Genomic DNA, 15,242 nt, shown 5'->3' on the forward strand with positions numbered 1-15,242 from the left:
CTAGCAGATTAGAAAAAGAGTTAATTGATGAAAAAATTGCCCAGTTTGTTTATGCAACGAACTCTTCTTTCCGTCTGACTGAGAACCCACATTTCATTAATATGATTCAGTCACTGAGACCAGGATACAGTCCACCCAGCAGAGCAGATGTTGCAGGGAAACTGCTGGATAAAGTGTATGACAGAGAAATGGAGCAATGTGCAACAGCTCTGGAGGGTAGAATTGTTAACCTAAGTATTGATGGGTGGAGTAATGTCCACAATGATCCTATTGTATGTGCTTGTATAACTACAGAAGAAGGGAAAGTCTTCCTTGCACAAACAATTGATATATCAGGAAATGCACACACAGCAGAATACTTACAAGAAGTGGCAGTAAAAGCTATAATAACATGTGAACAAAAATTCAAATGTCTAGTACGCAGTTTGGTCACAGACAATGCTGCAAATGTATCCAAGATGAGAAGAAATTTAGAAGAGCAGGAAGGGAATACAAAGCTAATAACATATGGTTGCAGTGCTCATTTGCTGCACCTCTTAGCCAAAGACTTAAGTGTTCCAGAAATAAAGACTAATGTTGTTGAAATTGCTAAATACTTCCGTAACAATCACTTTGCTGCAGCAGCTCTGAAAAGGATGGGTGGAACCAAGCTAACGCTCCCACAAGATGTTAGATGGAACTCTGTGGTGGACTGTTTTGAGCAGTATATCAAGAACTGGCCTATTCTGATGACAGTTTGTGAACAAAATCGAGATAAAATAGATGGCACTGTCACGGCCAAAATCCTCAACATTGCGCTTAAGAGAAATGTTGAACATATGCTGAGCATCCTGAAACCCATCTCTGAATCTTTAAACAAAATACAGAAAAATAGCTGTTTTATTGCTGATGCTGTTGAAATTTGGAAGGAACTGAGTGAACACTTAAAAACAGAACTACACATGGACAGAATTAAATTACAAGCATTAAAAAAACGAATGGGACAAGTACTGTCTCCAGCTCATTTTTTGGCAAATATTGTCAATATCCAGTACCAGGGTCAAAACTTAAGTGCTGAGGAAGAGGAGTTAGCTATGACATGGGTATCCAGCAATCATCCATCTGTAATGCCAACTATAATAAACTTCAAAGCTAAGGGGGAACCATTCAAGAAATATATGTTTGCTGAAGATATTTTAAAGAAAGTCACACCAGTGAACTGGTGGAAGTCACTTAAGCACTTGGATTTAGAGACTGTTCAAGTAATGATTTCACTTTTAACAGCAGTAGCTTCTTCTGCAGGCGTTGAAAGAATATTCTCTTCCTTTGGACTCATTCATTCTAAATTGAGAAATCGTTTGGGACCCGATAAAGCAGGAAAGCTTGTTTTTCTTTTCCAGATTATGAACAAAGAAGATGAAGATGACGAGTGAGCTACAGAGGACAGTATTTAAGTTTTTCATGTGTAGGCTGGGCTGACAGTCTAAGTTTCTTAAAATATATATATTTTGTTTAGCCAAATTAGTTAACAAACATGGATGTTTGTTTAAGCAAATAACATATGCTGTAATGTTATTGTTTCAGTTGAATAAATCTATTTAAATTGTTATTATTAAGGTAATGATTATTTTTCTCCTTCCTAAGTACAACAGAAAAGTTGTCCAAATATGAATGATTAACCTATTAAACTGGGGATAAAAAAACTAATATGAAAAGTTGTTATTCTAAAAATCTTCATCTACTTGCATACACCAGCAAGAATTAGTCTTTATGTAGAAAACTATGATTTAAATCAAGCCTTACTGACTAGTGATTTGAATCGTGATTTAAATCGTGAATTAAATCAGTTTGATTTAAATCAAATCCACCCTGGCGACAAAATGGCAAATGCACTTCAATGTTGGCAAATGTAAAGTGATGCACATTGGGACAAAGAACCCCAGCTTCAAGTATACGTTGATGGGATCTGAGCTGTCAGTGACTGACCAGGAGAGGGATCTTGGGGTCGTGGTGGACAGCTCATTGAAAGTGTCGACTCAACGTGCGGCAGCTGTGAAAAAGGCCAATTCCATGCTAGGGAACATTAGGAAGGGGACTGAAAATGAAACGGCTAATATTATAATGCCCTTATACAAAACTATGGTGCGGCCACAATTTACTGCGCACAATTCTGGTCACCACATCTAAAGAAGGACATTGTAGAACTGGAAAAGGTGCAAAAAAGGGCAACCAAGATGATCAGGGGCCTAGAGCACCTTCCTTATGAGACAAGGCTACAACACCTGGGGCTTTTTAGTTTAGAAAAAAGACAACTGCAGGGAGACATGATAGAGGTCTATAAAATCATGCATGGCGTCAAGGAAGTGGATAGTGAGAAATTTCTCTTGCATGCATAACACTAGAGCAAGGGTCATCCCATGAAATTAATTGCCAGGAAATTTAGAACCAACAAACGGAAGTACATTTTCACACAACACACAATCAACTTGTGGAATTCTCTGCCAAAAGGTGTGGTGACAGACAACAACCTGAATGGCTTTAAGAGAGGTTTGGATAACTTCATGGAGGAGAGTTCTATCAAGATCTACTAGTCAGAGGGCTATAGGCCACCTCCAGCCTCAAAGGCAGGATGCCTCTGAGTACCAGTTGCAGGGGAGTAACAGCAGGAGAGAGGGCATGCCCTCAGCTCCTCCTGTAGGCTTCCAGTGGCATCTGGTGGGCCACTCTGTGAAGCAGGATGCTGGACTAGATGGGCCTTGGGCCTGATCCAGAAGGGCTTTTCTTATGTTTATGTTCTTATGAATATATTTTCTATAATAACAGCTGCCGCTACACAAGCACCATCTAAAACTAGGGAAACTATGCCTCAAAATTATTATTAACTAATAATTTTGAAACTATACTTCAAAGTATGGTTCTAATCATATAATGTTAAGCCTTAAGTCAGTATTCTTCAGTGCCAAGGCCCAGGACCAGTGGCAGCCCCCATCAACCCTAAGTGCAGTTCCTTAGTTGTTTACTGGGCCTGTGTAAAGATTCAGTCAAAGCTGAATACTCTGCACAGTTCCCCAGGCACCATGAGGAGATGACCATTTTCACACTGCAGTGCTGTGCCTTGCCCACTGCTGGGGGGGAAACGGAGCCCTCTTGAACCCATGCAACATCTTGGAAGGCACGCACAGAGTGTTGGGAAGCATAGCCCTTTCCAGTGCTTTCCTCTAGAGCTTTTAAGAGATGATTCGGTCTCTCTTAAACCACTCTCCCAGTACTGAGAAAAGCACAGTATTTTCTGGAGGTCAGCACAGCAGGAAATGGTTCTCACACTGAAGATTTTTGGCCCAAGTCACCCCTGCTTGAAAAACAGTTAAAATTATTACTCTCTTATATATTTCTCTTTTAGACTCCCGAGCAAATTTATGTCACTTACAGATTAGGGATATCAATTTACAAGCCTAGCTCTAGAAATCAATTTGTCCTCCTGCTGTTTGTCACTGAGGCTTAACTGCAATTTCTAAGCAATCTCTTTGATCACCCAAACTTTTTCCCCCCAACAAAACTTTCCCCTATTTTACCAAAGGGGGGAGGAGTACCTCAGGATGCAGCTGCTTACAGCCCAGTGCTTATTCATACATTGTTTGAATGAATGTGAGGTTGCACACTGAACATCAATATTTTCTGTGCAATCAGCAGTCCAATCTTGTGCACATTTTTCTGACTTCAGTGGGGTTTTCTCCCAAGTAAATGTGCAAAGGATTTAGATAGATAAATTACTTTGGTCATTGACCAGCAAATGTGCAAAGGATTAGGATTACAGTTCTTTAACAGGGGCAAATATAATTTAAGTCTGGCAAGTTAGTGTTGTACCTTTTTCAGCTTCTCCTAATGTCTTTCCCCCCTCTTAAGTTAACTAACTTATTGAATTTATATACCACCTAATATAGAAATATAGTGTACAAAATTAAAAAAATATATATAATATAAAACATTTAAAATTCATAAAAAATCATAATCAATTAAAAAAATTAGGATTTAGAACTTATTTTGTTTTGATTGTGGTTTTAGCCTGACTTTTAACTTGTTTACTTAATTTTATTACTTTTATTTTATTTTACATTTTATCTATTTTATTGTTGTGAGCCACCCTGAGCAGTACTGTACTGGAGGAGCAGAGTATAGATATTATTATTAATAATAATAATAAATAAAGTTGTAAAGGAATGTTATCTGAGAAGTAAATCAGCACTTCATACGTTTCAATGTATCCCATAATTTCCAGGAAGACACACATACACTCTCCAGGCAAAAGGAAGAACTTGCATCCAAACCATTTCAAGCAGAAGAGTTTAAAGGCATATATACTTTAAAGACATATATACTTTAAATTTCTCACTGAAGCTTGTGAGTCTTAACACGTTTGTTGGATTGTGTCTATTTTCTCTCCCTCCCTCTATCTCTCTCTCTCGGCTTTTAAATTGCTAGGAATCTTATCGCTCCGGCCTTGAGATCCGCGACCAGAACAGCTCCGAAAACACAAATCAATACAATCATCAGACACCATCTTTCAATGGGGAGAGAGAGAGAAAATGGTTGCATGAAAACAGATTAGAACTAACCGACCCTTGAGCAGAAACGGTTCCGGGGGGGGCATGGGGGGGCAAGCCCCCCCGCAGACAAGCGGCTTGCCCCCCCCACCCGCCCTCCTTTCTGTAGCAGAAATCTAGTATGTGGGGCGCAGCTCGCCCCCCCACCCTCCATGCACTCTGTCCCTTCTGTGCCCTCCCCTCATCCCCCCCCCCCCGATGCCGCCGCTCTTGCGTAATCCCAGACGTTAATCTGCCCGCCTAAAAACCCGAGAAAATCTTACAGTTATTTCCGGAATAAATTCTCAGCTTGGATGTCGGCAAACTTCTTGAGCCGCAACTTGCAAACTCCGCTCCTGCGAAAGCCGTTTTTGCTTCTAACGTGTAGGAATTAATAAGCACGATATTTGTATTTTGTCATTGCCAAAACGGGGGGAAATCTACTTCCAGGAGCACGCCTGCCTTTCTCTTTCTCCTCTGCGCGAGCCCCTCTTTCCTAGCCTCGAGCATGCTGGGAACTGTAGTTCATAAAGCCCATAGTACGGGAAAGCTGGAGGGACAAACTTGCTAAACAGGCAAACAAGGAAAGTATGATTGGAGGTTCATTAATTTTGGTGCAGGTTTTTCAACACTACTGAAGCTAAGCAGGGGTGTATTTGGTCGGCATTGTGGATGTGAGGCTACTGGTGGTAGCCGTATATAAGACGTCGTGGTGGTTCTGGTATTTAAAATATTTCTGCCCTGCTCGTCCAGCACACTGCTGCTCGGGGTGACTTATGATAAAAAAGCAAAAAAATTGACAAATAATTATAAAACTGGCTTAAAGCCAGACAAGTAGTGAGGTAGTGTGGCAGCAGGCACTATCAGGACTAAAACTGGAAACCCAATTAAAACCAGTTTGAAATGCTTCTTGAAGAAGGAGAGTTTTCAAGTTTCTAGAGTATGCATGTTTAGGATTAGATTTCTTAAATTGTAATTTCTGGGTCATCTACTTCTAATAAATGTTTTCATTCTTTTGAGAAAAAAAATTAAACAAGGTCATAGTGAGAAAAAAAGAAAGAAAAGAAGGTCCTTATTAAGACCTTATTTCTATTAGGCAGACAAGACGTGTTCCACCAAGCTTGACTGCAACTCATATACAGGGGTTTGATATTTTTCTTGCTGCCTGCCTGGAATTGCTAAAATTGGAATGAGGAGTGGGGAGTGAATACAACTGGCAACAAGCCCCTAGCAGGCCACCATACACAGTGGTTGGCCTGCATTCAAATTGGTGACATTTTCAGGACACAACATTGGGGAATGTGAGAAAAGTAGCTTCCCCATTTTTTCTGATATGAACATGTGAAGTCACCTTGTCCTGAATGAGAACATGGTCCCATCTGATCCACAGTTCTCAGGCAGGGACTTTCTCCAGCCCACTCATCTAAGACCCTTTCAGCTGGTGATGCCAGGCCAGACACACACACACACACACACACACCCGAGTTACAACCCCGTCTGGCAAATATTTCAGCAGTAGCAGCCTACTTTCCCCCCAGCCAATTATTTGTTTAAATGCCATTGTGGCAGTTGATACATAAGCATTTTGAAGATTAAATAAGACTTTGTGGGGTGGGGTAAGAGGAATCTTTTCATACTTTTTTTTTAAGTATTAAAAAAGTGTTTACAATATATTTTGTCTGAATAGCTAATGTAGTGAAAGCAGTTCTGTTAGGAAAGAGCTGCTTTAGTATTCAGTTTGGTACATAAGAACAGCCATGCTGGATCAGGCCCAAGGCTCATCTAGTCCAACATCCTGTTTCACACAGTGGCCCACCAGATGCCGCTGGAAGCCTACAGGCAGGAGTTGAGGGCATGCCCCCTCTCCTGCTGTTACTCCCCTGCAACTGGTACTTGGAGACATCCTGCCTTTAATGCTGGAGGTGGCCTATAGCCCTCTGACTAGTAGCTGTTGATAGACCTCTCTTTCGTGAAGTTATCCAAACCCCTCATAAAGCCTTCCAGGTTGTTGGCTGCCACCACATCTTGTGGCAGAGAATTCCACAGGTTGATTGTGTGTTGTGTGAAGAAGTACCTCTGTTTGCTGGTCCTAAATTTCGTGGCAAGCAGTTTCCTGGGATGGTCCCTGGTTCTAGTATTATGGGAGAGGGGGAATAATTTCTATCTACTTTCTCCACATCATGCATGATTGTATAGACCTCTATCATGTCTCCCTGAAGTTGGCTTTTTTCTAAACTAAAAAGCCCCAGGTTTTGTAGCCTTGTCTCATAAGGAAGGTGCTCTAGACCTCTGATCATCGTGGTTGCCCTTTTCTCACATTCCCCTTTTCCAGTTCTACAATGTCCTTCTTTAGATGTGGTGACCAGAATTGAACACAGTACTCCAGGTGTGGCCGCACCATAGTTTTGTATAAGGGCATTACAATATTATCCGTTTTATTTTCAATCCCCTTCCTAATGATCCCTGGCAAAGAATTGGCCTTTTTCACAGCTGCTGCACATTGAGTCAACACTTTTAGCAAGCTGTCCACCATGGCCTCAAGATCCCTCTCCTGGTCAGTCACTGACAGCTCAGATCCCATCAGCGTATACTTTAAGTTGGGGTTTTTCGTCCCAATGTGCATCACTTTACACTTGCCAACATTGAACCGCATTTGCCACTTTGTCGCCCACTCACCTAGTTTGGAGAGATCCTTTTGGAGCTTCTCACAATCCGTTTTGGATTTCACTACCCGAAAGAGTTTGGTATCATCTGCAAATTTGGCCACCTTGCTGTTTACCCCTGCTTCTAAGATCATTTATGAATAAATTAAAAAGCACCAGTCCCAGTATAGATCCCTGGGGGACCCACTTCTTACTTCCCTCCATTGTGAAAACTCTCCATTTATACCTACCCTCTGTTTCCTGTCTGTCAGCCAGTTAGCAATCCATACATGTACTTGTCCCCTGCCCTTATCCCATGACTGCTAAGTTTCCTCAGGAGTCTTTGATGAGGAACTTTGTAGGAAGATATTTGGAAGTCCAAGCATACTATGTCAACTGGATCACCTTGATCCACACATTTGTTGACACTCTCAAAGAACTCCAAAAGGTTGGTGAGGCAAGATTTCCCTTTGCAGAAGCCATGCTGGTTCTTCTCTCCCAGCAGGGCCTGTTCTTCTATGTGCTTTACAGTTTTATCCTTGAGGCTGCTTTCCAGCAATTTGCCTGGAACAGATATTAAGCTAACCGGCCTGTAGTTTCCCAGATCACTCCTGGATCCCTTTTTGAAAATCAGTGTTACATGAGCTACTTTGCAGTTCTCTAGTACAGAGCCTGATTTGCAGGGATAAGTTATATATTTTAGCAAGGAGCTTGGCAATTTCACATTTGAGTTCTTTGAGGACTCTTGGATGGATGCCATCCAGCCCTGGTGATTTGCTAGTTTTCCGTTTCTCCAGACCATTTAGAACATCATCCCTTGTCACTTCTATCTGACTCAGTTCTTTAGCCTCCATCCCTAAAAAGCCTGGTTCAGGAACAGTTATATATGCTCAGTATCCTATGCCATGAAGACGGACGCAAATAACTAATTTAGCTTCTCTGCAACTTCCATATCCTCCTTACTAATCCCTTTCACTCCCTCATTGTCTAATGGTCCATTCTTCTTCTGATGTCTTTAAAGAAGATTTTGTTATTCCCCTTTATGCTTTTAGCTAAATGTTCCTCAAACTCTCTTTTCTCCTCCCTTATTGACACCTTGCATTTATTTTGCCAGAGTTTGTGTTCCTTTCTGTTCTCTTCATTTGGGCAGGCCTTCCATTTTCGGAAGGAGGTCTTCTACCGTTTATGGCTTCCTTTATTTTACCTGTTAGTCATGCTGGCATCCTCCTGGCAGGGGCATACCCCTAATTAGACAAAGGGAGGTGAATGTCTCTGGGCCCACAACATCTGAGGGGCCCCCAAGGGGGGCTCCCAATGTCCAGTCTTTGCCCTCTCTCCACTCCCCAGCCCTGGCTGACGGTTTTCAGTGCTTCTTCACTGAAATTTTTTGTAGAAAGCAAGAAATTATTTCTGACCCCTGCAGATCATTTACAGCTTCCACTCAGGAAGTAGCTACTATTTGTATGCTAATTGTCTGATAAGTGTGCTTATCAGCAACTTTGTGATCCCCCAGCAAGGAGCTGGCAGGCAATAAATTATTTCCTGATTGTGTCCCACCCACACTCTGCAAAGTTAAGTTACTCATCTGATCTCTGCACTCTCTGCAGCAAAATGTGGCTTTTTGTGTGCACCCCAAACTTGGCAAGCACTAGCAGCACTGTGCAGCAACAAGCTAGTTTGGGAGAGTCTTACCGGTGTGGGGGTGAGTTGGATGGAGAATGAGAGGGAGATCAACATGATCATATGGCTGGGAGGAGCAGGGATGGAATGGGACCTGCAAGCAAAGCAAGCTTTGCTCTCCCAAAGTGAAAGAATGGGCATATTAAACAGTGGCATTTCCAGAATTGCTGTGTGCAAATTGTTGCTGCGTTCTCCCTCTGTCCCTTGCTCCTGCTGTTGTCTGAATCTGGGTGACCATGTGTGCTCACTAATTGTGGGCATGAGTTGGAGAACCAGTTTCTTTTAAGTTCAGCTTTGTTAGCTGAGACCAGGCTCTATGGCTCCTGGGAGCGTGCAGACTTCACCATGGTGCAAGCTGTTGTTTGCTGCAACTTAAGATCTAAGAGTTCGTGCATAAATCATTGATAGAGGGGAAGGGAGCATCTGTGATTACAAAGAATTTGTAATTCAACACGGCAACATTGTATTAAGAAAAATGTCATTTACGAAAGTTCTCTTTTTATATCTAAATATTTATTAAGGGCAAAAATGTGCATTTGTACTCTTGAGAGACAAAGGGGGGAGTGAAATTTTATTGTGAGATGTTAAATTTTATTGCATTTATTAGACATTGATTCAGAAAATTGCAATTTCTGTTGACTTTTGCACTCCTTCAATATAAGTGCCCCAGGCTGCAAATTGTTCTTAAATGGCTACATAACCTGCCTCCCCTGACTTCTGCAATCCCACCCCCACCCCACAATGTCCTCTCTTCATCTGCTACACTATATTTAAATGTGTCCAGAATGTTCTTCTGCAGCAGAGACATGAGGCTAGGAGGAGAGGAAGGCAGCAAGGGGCCCATTTTAAAATCCTGTCTCTGGGCCCACTCCAACCTTGGTACGCCCCTACCTACCTCCTGGACTTTGTGGTACCTTGTATCCTCCTTTTGGGATACAATCTAACTGGGCTTCTAGTATTGTGGTTTTGAGTACATTCCATGCATTCTGGAGCGAAGTGACTCCCTTGATTTTCCCTTCTCCTTTCTTTCAGCTTTCTTTTCACCATACTCCTCATAAGAACATCCCTGTTGGATCAGGCCCAAGGCCCATCTAGTCCAGCATCCTGTTATGCACAGTGGCCCACCAGATGCTGCTGGAAGCTACAGGCAGGAGCTGAGGGCGTGCCCTCTCTCCTGCTGTTACTCCCCTGCTGCTGGTACTCAGAGGGATCCTCATTTTGGAGAAGTGTCCTCTTCTGAAATTCATTGTCTGTGTTAGACTTCTTTGGTGATTCTCTCCCCACATGTATGCTGAATTTGATCACACTATGGTCACTGTTCCCTAAAGGGTCGATGACACTGACATCACTCAGCAGGTCCTGGGTGCCACTCAGGATTAAGTCCAAGGTTGCCTTCTCTCTGGTTGGTTCCAAGACCAACTGTTCTAGGGCACAGTCATTCAGCGTATCTAGAAATTTGACCTCTTTGTTATTACCTGACTGTGAATTTACCCAGTCTATATGTGGGTCATTGAAGTCACCCATTATTACTGCCCTGCCTCTCCCTGACGCCTCCCTGATTTCCTCCTGCAACTCCCAGTCAGTCAGCGTTTTGATCTCGCACGTCCCCAGTAGAACATTTCCTTTCAGGCCTTGTATTGTCACCCACAAGGTTTCTGTGGAGGACTCCAGTCCACCTAGGTTTTCTCCCTTGTTAGATTCTATCCCTTCTGGTAACACTATACAAGCATTTAGAACAGAATTTAGCATAAGTGATGCCATGTGTTTTCTCTGGTTGTTTCAGATTTACAATGTGTGAGTCTTGTAAAATGTTTCATATACGTTGGCCTTCAAAGCTTGGCCACATGATGTGATCCACGTGTGACATCATTCTTTGGTCAAGTCATTTATAACTTGTCTGTGTTTGTTGAAGTGCCCTTGGAAAAGGATATCTTTTTGAAATATGTTTGTCTCCATAAAGCATGTTGTGAGGCACCTGGCAGTAGACTTGCAACCTGCTCCTTCTTCCAAGGAACTGTTCCTTATTTGAGATTTGAATGTAGTGTCCTCTTCACTAAGGAACACAATTTGTTCCTTTTTTTGGCCTTGAGGCTAATAAAGTCTTGTTAATGTGCTGACACATATAATATTGTGAGGTTGTTCTCATGAGCAGCCTAGTCTAGCCTGGACTAGGCTGTTCATTCCCAAACTAACCCCCCTCCCAAGCCCAGCTCTTAGCTGGCGTTAAAGGAGCAAGCACTCCCTTAACCCGGCTGCCGGGATCATGTGTCTCCTTGGGATCTACGCAGCCCAAAGAGACACAGAGACGAGCACCTAGAGTGCCTATCTGATGGGGAAATCCCCCAAGGCACTGAACTCATTGGGAGATAACAAACTGAGGCTGAATCCAGATAAGACAAAGGTACTTATTGTGCAGGGTCGGAACTCGGGAGGCAATTTTGATCCACCAGTTCTCGATGGGGTAACGCTCCTCCAGAAGGAACAGGTACACAGTCTGGAGGTGCTTCTAGATCTGAACCTCTCCCTGGTGTCCCAGGTTGAGGCAGTGGCCAGAGGTGCTTTTTATCAGCTTCAGCTGATACACCAGCTGTGTCCGTTTCTTGAGATGAATGACCTCAAAATTGTGGTACATCTGCTGGTAACTTCAATAACCTGGATTACTGCAATGCACTCTATTTGGGGCTGCCTTTGTATGTAGTCCAGAAACTGCAGTTGGTCCAGAATGTGGCAGCCAGGTCAGTCTCTGGGTCATCTAGGAAAGACCATATTACTCCTGTGTCAAAAGAACTACACTGACTGCCAATATGTTTCAGTGCAAAATACAAGGTGCTGGTTATCCTCTCTAATAAAACGCTTGGTGTCCGTCCGTGCTTGGCCTGTTCTGGGCATGCGCAAAGCGCATGCCCAGAACAGAGCCAGGGAGACACGACCTCCAGCACCCGGTGGCCATCTTGGGCGGCCAGAAGCGGCCGCCCTGAAGAAGCCGGGTAAGTGGCGGCGGGGGACACTGGCCGAGGCCAAGGCGGCGGCAGAGTCATGGCCGCGGCCTGGCCGCGCCGCCGAAGCTGGGTGGGGGGAGGAGGTGGCGGGGGAAGCCAGCCGAGGTGGTGGCGGAGCCGCCGCCGAGGCCTGGTGCCGCCGCCGAAGCCGGGCGGCTTGGGGCCCTTGCCCAGCCGGGGAGACCGGCCGCGGCATAGAGGCTGACGGTGCCGCCGCCACAGCCGATAACCACCCTCCCGCCCTCCCAGCTGCCCGACTTCCCCTTCCCCACACCCCCCCCAAAGAAATAAGGGCCGCCGCAGCCGAAAACCGCCCTCCCGCCCTCCCAGCTGCCCGAGCCCTCCTCACCCGAGTCAGCCCGCAAGAGCCGGGCTGAGTGAAAGCATGTTTTCCAAAGGTAAAGAGAGGAGCTCGCGAACAGAGCTCTTCTCTGTGCTAAGCCTCTTCCCGAACTGGTGCTTGGGCGGTGACACCAGTTCGGGAAGAGGCTTAGCACAGAGAGGAGCTCTGTTCGCGAGCTCCTCTCTTTACCTTTGGAAAACATGCTTTCACTCAGCCCGGCTCTTGCGGGCTGACTCGGGTGAGGAGGGCTCGGGCAGCTGGGAGGGCGGTTTTCGGCTGCAGTGGCCCTTATTCCTTTGGTGGGGGGAAGGGGAAGTTGGGCAGCTGGGAGGGCGGGAGGGCGAATTTGGGCCCCTTCCCTTCCTAGCGCCCGTTATTCAACGGGCTAAAATTTACTTGTTACCTATAAAGCCCTAAATAGCTTAGGCCCTGGGTATTTAAGAAAACGTCTTCTTTTAAAAAAATACTTTTTATTCAATTTTTCACAACATAAGATACACACACGCACACACAAAAAGGAAAAAAAGGAAAGAAGAACAACACAAACGAACAAACAAACAAACAAACAAACAAACAAAAAACATGAGGACTTCCATCTCATCATTAGGACAAGTGTCAGTTACAATACCCAAGTCTTGCCTGTAATTTAATCGTTCTCCCCCTGATAAATCATACGAAAATAAGCTCTAGGGCATTTTAAAAACATTTTTGTTACCACTTATAAAGCCTGATAGAAATCCATTTTATAATATGTTTTTAGGTAAACAAGAAGAGGGTCCCACTCCCTTTTAAATACTTCAAATTTATTTCTTAATAATGCTATTAGCTTTGCCATTTCTGCCAACTCTAACACTTTAAGTATCCAATCCTCTTTACTCGGGCAATGGATGTCTTTCCATTTGTATGGAAATGTCAATCTTGCTGCTGCTGTCAGATACATAAAGAGGATCCAAAGAAAACATCTTCTTCACCACGAGCCCCACCGCTACTCAGGAACAGGCCTTCTCCATTGCTGCCCCTGGACTTTGGAATGTGCTCCCTGTTGAAATAAGAGCCTCCCCATCTCTGGCAATTTTTAAAAAGGCACTGTAGACACATTTATTCACCCAGGCTTTTAATCAGAATCATAGTTTTAATATTGGGTTTTAAATGATTTTAATGTTTAAATGATTTTAATTGTTTAATTGATTTAATGTTTAAAGGACTTTAACTGTAAACTGCCCAGAGACACAAGTTTTGGGCGGTATAGAAATATGTTAAATAAATAAGAAGTGCAGCTCTGCAATGCTAAAAGACACTTTTTAGTTCAGAGCACAAACTGGAAGTAAGGAGGACTCTATTCTTCGCCCGTTACGTGGACGATTTTCATTCAAGTGGTCTGAACAGGGGCAAAGGCTTGGACCTGAACTTCATGTCAAATGTTTTATTTGGAAATACAATCTATCAAATATATTCTAATTATTGTATCTAGTCATGCAACTGAGGCTGCACATGTATTTCGGACCTAGGTCTGAATAAGGATGGGAACAGGCCATGTGCAAGCATGATCCCACCCCTTCCTTGCAATCGTGTTCAAATGACTGCCTGAACTATGCTTGGTACATTTGCTGGCTTTTCCCAAAAGATGAATGGACTTCACACATATACACTGTATCCCCTACACTTGCCCACTTAATTTGAATTTCTAAGTAATCCAATCAATCCTCAGGATATCTTAATGCACAATTTCTCACACAATTTTACTCTTTATTGGGTTATTTAAATATATAGACATCAAATTGGCAAATGTCTTGCATGATTTTGGACTGAACTGAATTCCTTTTGGCTAAGATTAAATACAGTATTTATTTTATTTAACATATTTGTATACCACCCAAACCTATGTCTCTGGGCGGTTCTTATCAGTTTTCTGTCTGATGTATCCTCTGCTTGAGAACTGTATATTAAATGGACTTTTGGGTCTGGGTGATGGAGTGGAATTGGGGCTTACTCCAGCCACTCCATGCATCAGCCTGGTATTGCAGTGTCTCCAGGAATGGTGCACCTCCCATCAGGGAGAATATTGCTTGTTCAAAACAGAAAAATGTTCTTCTCTTTTTCTTGCCCTACTTCTTACTCTTTGGGGTCTGAGCAGCTCTTGGGAGGTTTATTTGTATGCAGAAAGTACTTCCTTTCTGCATTTTTTTATTCCTGAAGTTTTGCTCTCTTGACTTCAGGACTCTCAACACAGGCTCAGATTTTGATCATCAATAAATCTGAGATGTAAAAATACCTGAGAACATTCTCCTGGGAGACTTTTTGCATTTCCATGGACTTAAGCTGATCCTGAGCTGGGTGGCTGAAAGGTGAGGAGGGCCGGTATAATCATGAGACCTGGGTGTGGCCCTCACTTCGCCTAGTAATTTTACATAGTTACACACCCAAGAGTTCTGCCCTTCTCATGCAGATGATCTCTTGCAGGGCCCATTCACACCTCTTTTGCAGCCAGCCCCCTACCTACCCACCCAGTTAAATCCAATCAACTCTACTGGGGGTGGGGACGCATGAACCAGCACCTGTAGCAAGTGGGTTCTCTCTCTGTAAGAATGTATACAATTCCCTCCAGAACCATGTGGGTGGAGTTTGTCTGGGATTCATTTCTAATCTTGTGAAAGTCCTATGTTCTGGTTTAGCATCTTATTAAATATAGAAGCAAACTAATTGCCCCATGAGCCCTATTGGAAAGGGATGACCAAGGTGATCTGCAAACTAGAGCTGGTGTGGTATAGTGATTATAGTGTTAAACTAGGACAGGGGAGAGGAGAGTTAAAATTCCTGCTCAGCCATGACCATCACTGGGTGATTCTGGGTCAGTCGCTTATATCTCAGTCTGACCTACCTCACAGGGTTGTTGTAAGGATAACCATGTACACCACTCTGCTCTTTGAAGGGCAGGACATAAATGGTAAGAAAGAATATTTGGTTTGGAAGCCTGTTTTGTTATGACTTTCTGACAACTGTTGTTTAATTTGTGTGACTG

At 43.4% G+C, this 15,242-nt stretch overlaps 1 protein-coding gene and 1 non-coding gene across 6 annotated transcripts in view; one reads left to right on the top strand and one right to left on the bottom strand.

Annotated features, from left to right (window-relative positions):
• Positions 1 to 5,058, bottom strand: part of LOC128342205 (zinc finger protein 585B-like) — a 60,750-nt gene extending 55,692 nt beyond the window's left edge. For 4 of the 5 annotated variants that reach the window (XM_053289240.1, XM_053289243.1, XM_053289236.1 and 1 more), the window contains exon 1: positions 4,844 to 5,058. The gene's annotated coding sequence lies outside the window, so the exon portion shown is untranslated. Of the gene's footprint in view, positions 1 to 4,369; positions 4,514 to 4,843 lie in introns of those variants that run through there. The other variant, XM_053289239.1, reaches the window with a different exon arrangement.
• Positions 5,059 to 14,089: 9,031 nt separating this feature from the next.
• On the top strand, positions 14,090 to 14,272 carry LOC128348355 (U2 spliceosomal RNA). Its single transcript, XR_008318099.1, has one exon. It is a non-coding gene; the product is annotated as a U2 spliceosomal RNA (small nuclear RNA).
• The last annotated feature ends 970 nt before the right edge of the window (positions 14,273 to 15,242 follow it).

Source organism: Hemicordylus capensis, chromosome 2, assembly GCF_027244095.1.
Source record: "Hemicordylus capensis ecotype Gifberg chromosome 2, rHemCap1.1.pri, whole genome shotgun sequence".
NCBI classification, from domain to species: domain Eukaryota; kingdom Metazoa; phylum Chordata; class Lepidosauria; order Squamata; family Cordylidae; genus Hemicordylus; species Hemicordylus capensis.